Source organism: Globicephala melas, chromosome 2 (genome assembly GCF_963455315.2).
Source record: "Globicephala melas chromosome 2, mGloMel1.2, whole genome shotgun sequence".
NCBI classification, from domain to species: Eukaryota; Metazoa; Chordata; class Mammalia; order Artiodactyla; family Delphinidae; genus Globicephala; species Globicephala melas.
Window position 1 is genome coordinate 174407886 of NC_083315.2, and position 6121 is coordinate 174414006.

General features: G+C 48.3%; 1 long non-coding RNA gene across 1 annotated transcript; it reads right to left on the minus strand.

The window, feature by feature from the left end:
* Window positions 1–381: 381 nt before the first annotated feature.
* Window positions 382–5158, minus strand: LOC132596791 (uncharacterized). The gene is made up of 3 exons (XR_009562795.1): window positions 5117–5158; window positions 3889–3955; window positions 382–483 (listed from the first exon to the last, which is right to left on the minus strand). It is a non-coding gene; the product is annotated as an uncharacterized lncRNA (long non-coding RNA).
* Between the last annotated feature and the right edge of the window lie 963 nt (window positions 5159–6121).

Consider the following 6121-nt stretch of genomic DNA (forward strand, 5'->3'; position numbering starts at 1 on the left):
TTAACAGATACAACTACTAAATATAAAATAAACAAGGGCCTACTGTACAGCACAGGGAACTATATTCCATACCTTATAATAACCTATAATGGAAAGAAATCTGAAAAAGAATATATATGTATATATACATAAAACTGAATCACTTTGCTGCACACCTGAAACTATCACAACATTGTTTGTAAATCAACTATACTCCAATTTAAAAAAAAAAAAAAGCCTGCTAACAAGGCAGAAAGAGGGAAAAGATAACGGGCCTTCCCAAAACAAGCCCAAAACCTCAGAGGCTCTGCAGCTCAGGTCACCCCACCCCTGGAGCCACACCCAGGAGGAACACCCCTGAGGGACACGCCAGCTCCCGAACTGGAGCCACTTCTGAAGGTTCCTACCTGGAGTCCAGGAGCAACGGCCGCAAATAGAAGGTGGAGGTGAAGTCCAGAGAGCCAGCTTCTGAGAGCAGGGGAGTTGGGGGAGAGAGACGCTGGTCTGGAGAAAAGAACAGAGCAGATGCAAAATGGTCTTTCGACAAAGAGGAGCTTAGCAAATCTACTCTCAAGATCTGCAGAGGAGAAAAAATACCGTGAGCCTCCTGGCCCCCACCCTCCATATGACCACATGGAAGAGGCATGCTGGGGACGAAGGGATTCAGCGCATGCCAAACGGGGCACCTCGAAGTGGGCCCCAGCGCTTAACTCAATTTTGCATGCCCACTTCAAAGGAAAAACACACTCAAAAAGTTCTCACTTAACAATATTCAAAAACTAACCAACAGCTCAAAATGGGCATCCTTTCCTTGCAATAAAATTTGTCCTGAAAGATTTCTCAAACTCTTCTTCCCCCAAAGTGGTTTCTAAGACGATTAGCTTTATCCGAGTGCAGACAGGCAGCCTGGAAACAGCCTGTCATCTCACAGGAGGCTAGGTCTTTATTTTTCTACCCACGTGAAACTAAGATCTGGGCCAAGCTTCAAATATCTGAGCACCTTTCCTGGACCAGGAACCTGAGAGATCAAGAAGTCTTTGAAGGTCGAATTTCTAAAGATAAACCCCTGTGCACACTCTCACACACACACACACACACACACACATACACACATACACACACGCATACATACACACACACACACACACACACACACTCTAACAAGAAACAATCCTGGATGTGAACATCTTCCAAGGACACCTTCATCGGCTCAACTCCCAGCCCCTGGGCCAGCCAGGGTAGGTTCTCAGCAAATATTATTCAAGTGTCATAGTCTAAAGGGAAGTCAGGAGACTGAACATTATCCCCCTTTCCTAACTGCACAAAGAACAAGAAGGAACGCTCCAGGACATCCCTGGTGGTCCAGTGGTTAGGACTCCACGCTTTCACTGCAGGGGGCACGGGGTGCGAGCCCTGGCCAAAAAAAAAAAAAAAAAGAATGGACGCTCCAAATAAATATGTTCTGGAGACAGTTTTTGAAGGGCATAAGCCTGTTGTGTCCCCCTTTGCCTGGCAAAGCAATAAAGCTGTTCTTTTCTACTTCACCCAAAACTCTGTCTTCGTGATTCAATTCATCCCCAGTGCACAGAGATCGAGTTTTCGGCATCAATGTGGGCAAGTAAATTCTAAATGCTCCAACTTTTTACTTGTAAAATGGGGATAAATATAACTGTCCTATGGGAGTATTGTTTGAATTAAGTGAACTAATGCATGAAAATGATTTAATTTTGTGTCTGATTTGTGGACAATAGTATTAGCTATTTTACTCATTTCTACAGATATGTGGTGTCTAACTACTGAGAGAAAATCTAGCAGAGAAGTCAAGAGCACAGCTCTGAAGCCAGATTGCCTAAGTTCCAATCCCAGCTCAACCACATTTTAGCTGGATTTTCTCCATTTATATGTGACAGTGTATTTGAATGTGTTTCTTTATATAGTTTTTGTATTGGTTGCTCTGGGTGTAACAGTATACATATGTGACTTATAATAATCTACTGGTATCAACGTTTTACCACTTCAGATGAAGTGTAGAAATTTTGCTTCCACTTACTTCTTTTTACCTTTCTTACTTTTAAATATCATTGTCTCGAGTATCACGCACTTACAATTTTTAGTTGAACCCCTGTTCAATTAGGGAAATGAATGAGCCAACTTGAGCTGCCTTCTGTTGCTTGATGGGGGCTGGGAAACTTCTGGGTCCACTTGCAGCGTATGTGTGTGTGTCAGGGGCAGCCATAAGCCTTCATCTCATTAAGCTGCTCCACCAGTCCTGGGGTACCAAAGTATCTGGCTTTCCTCTTACCACCTTTCAGCATCCTCCTTTGGTAGCTTCTTACATTATCTCTCGGGTTTATAGTTGTATTTATTAGGGAGGAGCAGAGAAGAATGCATGCATTCAATCCTGTCCAACAAGAAGCTGTGGACTGTTTTTGAATATTAAGATTGCTTAAAAATAATATATAGTCAATGACCAATTTCAAATTTTGTCCCAAATCTCCTTGCAATTTAGTGGAAATATTATGTATAGTTTAAAATAAATACTGGACCCAATAAATTTTAGCTGGGGTTACTGTTCAAAATATTAGCTATGCCCTGTCCTTCGTAAGCATTTACAGTTCATTTATTCCCTCACCAATTTATTCACTTGTTCTAATTTGTAATGCACCAAGCAAGTGTAATAACTTGTCATATTTTAATAGGAAGAGAACACAAAATTCTCCTTTATTTTTGGTTTCTCCCATTCAATCATATAATAATAAAAATTTATATTGTAATTAATAATGTGAAATGCTGATAAACAGTGGTATACAAAGTCAATTAAGATGTATACCCCATCTTTTTTAAATATTTAAAAATAAAGAGTAGGAAGAATAGTAAAATACAATCCCATTAGAAAGAATGCATGATTTATTTTGAGTATATACCAGTTTTTTAAAGTACAAAAAAGAAAAAATAAATAAATAAACAAATACACTCTGCCGGTATGTGGTCAGGTTCTTGGGAAGGGCGGGGGACATTTAAGTCTGTATTTTCGTGCGCAAGTCACAGGGGGTATTTCTTTCTTCTTTTTTTTTTCTCCAGTGTTAATTTTTAAGACGGACACCTTCATACATACTTGCTATTATTTTGACCAGACACTTTTGGGTACAATTATTCTGAGATATAAATTAAAAAGGAATGACAGGGACTTCCCTGGTGGTCCAGTGGTAAAGAATCCGCCTTCCAGTGCAGGAGATGCGGGTTTGATCCCTGGTCAGGGAACTAAGATCCCACATGCCGCAGGGCAACTAAGCCCGCGCACCACAACTACTGAGCCTGTACGCCTCAACAAGAGAGCCCACGTGCCACAAACTACAGAGCCCCTGTGCCCTGGAGCCTGCGCGCCACAACTAGAGAGAAACCCACGCGCCGCAATGAAGAGCCTGCAGGCCATAACTAAAGATCCTGCATGCCTCAACGAAGACCCCATGTGCCACAACTAAGACCCGACGCAGCCAAAAAAATAAGGAAAATAAATAAGTAAAATAAATATTTTTCAAAAAAAGGAATGACAGTGGATTTTTTTTTTCCATTTTGCAATCTCCTGTCCCTTAATGCCATGTGAAAATCAGGTCAAAAGTTAAAACTCCTGGGGACTTCCCTGGTGGTCCAGTGGGTAAGACTCTGCACTCCCAATGCAGGGCGCCTGGGTTCAATCCCTGGTCGGGGAACTAGATCCTGCATGCATGCCACAACTAAGAAGTCCACATGACACAACTAAAGATCCCGTATGCTGCAGCTTACACCCGGGGCAGCCAAGATAAATAAATAAATATTTTTTTTAAAAAACCTTACAACTCCAGTTTAAGACAATGTTGACCAAGCTTTAAAGGGAAAAGCCGTTTCAGAGGTGGCCACGTCTCATTTTACCTTGTGTGGTAGGTCAGCCTCTCCAAAGCTCCTGGGCTCCCCTCAGAATCCATCAGATCACAAAATTCTGCAACCAAAACAGAAGAATTCCCGTTCAGGCTGAAGGAACCCACAGAAAACCTAGAGAACAAGACCATCCGGGATTTTATTTCTTATTTTACGTCAGTTTGTCTAGAGGAAACCACAGATTAAAATAATATTTTAGTTTGGAAAAATGCTGCGTAGCTTTGCGTGCAGACGTTAATTAACCCCAGGTAAATTCCTAGGCGTCCTAGAATTCTCCTGTGGGCTTGGGGGCGGGGAGCTTCCGGACGTCCCAAGAACAGGCTGCCTGCCAGCCATCCCAGGAGGGGGCGGGGTCAGCCGGAGGGCCGCCCTCCCGCCCTCAGCCTGGCCAGAGCCGGCCCGGGGCGCCCCCCGGAGGGGAACTGCGGTGCCCCTTCTCAATCCCTCACTCCGCCGCCAGCCCTCACCTCGTGCCGGGGACTCTCCACCCTGCAGGCCCGACTCCTGGAGCGGGGCAGGGGGAGGCGGGGAAGGGGACAACAGATGTTCCTCCTTAAGGGGGAAAGAACCGCGGCCTCTCCGAGGCAGGGAGCCCAGCCCCAGGGAGTGGGGCCCCATCCTCACTCCTCACGTCAGAGGGGCCCCTAGGGTGCTTCGCTCCCGCAGGGCCCACCCGCACGGTGGAGGCTCTTCCCTCCCACGAGTGACCCCCCCCCCGGGGCTGGGGGCCAGGTCCTCAGTCCCACAGGGCAGCGACACGCACCACGAGGGGAACGCGGTCTTCACTCCTGCAAGGCCACCACGGGGCTGGGCGGTCCTCCTCCCACGGGGCAGGGACCCCCTCAGGGTCTGGGCTCGGCCGCCTCGGGCCCCTCCTGGACGCTGGGGCCACTCCTCGCTGGAGGAGGCCCACCCGCGTCCTGATCCGCCCGCGCCCGGCAGCAGCTGCGGGGAAAGGCGCCCCAGGGGGCAGCACCTCTTGCGGGGCGGGCGCACCTGCGCCCACCTGCCCGAGACCAGCAGCGGCCCCTGCCGCCTCCAGACGTAGCAAGGAACTGGCTCCTGAGGGCGACTCCGGGGGGCCGTGCTGTTACTCAAGTCGGGGCCGGCGGGACCCCTGGGCAGGTGAAGTTGGCGCCGCGGTTGATGCTAACTCAGAGCAGCTGGGGTCGGAATGCGAACGTCGGGTGCGCAGGGCACAGGACGGTCACTGCAGACTTACCTTCTGAATGGCATGTCCATTTTGTTCCCACAGTCACCATCACCGAGTCGAGAAGGAGGGTCTTGCGGTCCGGACCTGTGTGACGTCACAGGCATCTCCATGGCAACGAATCTTGAGGCTCCCTGCCCGCCGCGCCCCAACGTTCAGGCGGTAGACTCCTGCTGCCCCTTCGCGAAACTCCTCTGATCCTTTCCGCCGCGCTAGGCCCCCCATCCGTGCTCCACTCGCGGCCAGGGAGGCCTTTTTAAGGACACAATTTTGCCACAAAACCTTGAGTGACTCCCCTGTGCCCTGGGATGACCTTCAAACTCTTTAACCCAGCGCTCCTCCCCGGCGGCATCCTGACCGGAGCACTGCGCCTGCCCCAGGGCTGCAGCCCCTCCCACGTCTCCTTCCCGATTTGGGAAGGTACCAAGCCCCCTCCCTCCCAACCATCCACAGATCTGACTTCAGCTGGAAAGGCTTCCCTCACCCCGCCCCCATCCCGACTTTCTTAACCTCCGCGGCTTAGTTTGGCACCTCCTCCAGGAAGCCTTCCTTGACCTCGAAGTCTTGGTTAAGAGCCGCTCCTCTGCACTCCCACAGCAGGCCAGACCAACCTGTGTAGAAGCTGCCTACTGATTTCGTTTTTAAAAAATTGTATTTATTTATTTGGCTGCACCAGGTCTTAGTTGCGGCATGCAAGATCTTTAGTTGTGGCATTAGAAAACTCTTAGTTGAGGCATGCGGGATCTAGTTCCAACCAGGGATCGAACCCACCCGGGCCCCCTACATTGGGAGCGCAGAGTCTTAACTACTGGAACCACCAGGGAAGCCCCTGCCTGTTGATTTGTATGTGGCTCAGTAGACTGTCACCCTGTGAGCCAAGGAACTTTCACTCCTAAACTCCGTCATGTGCACAGCACAATAACTGCTCAAAAATACTTTTTTTCAATGAATGGTGAAAGGAATTACCAAATGAATATGCCACAAATCATATTAGCTGCACAGTCACTAATTTTTTTT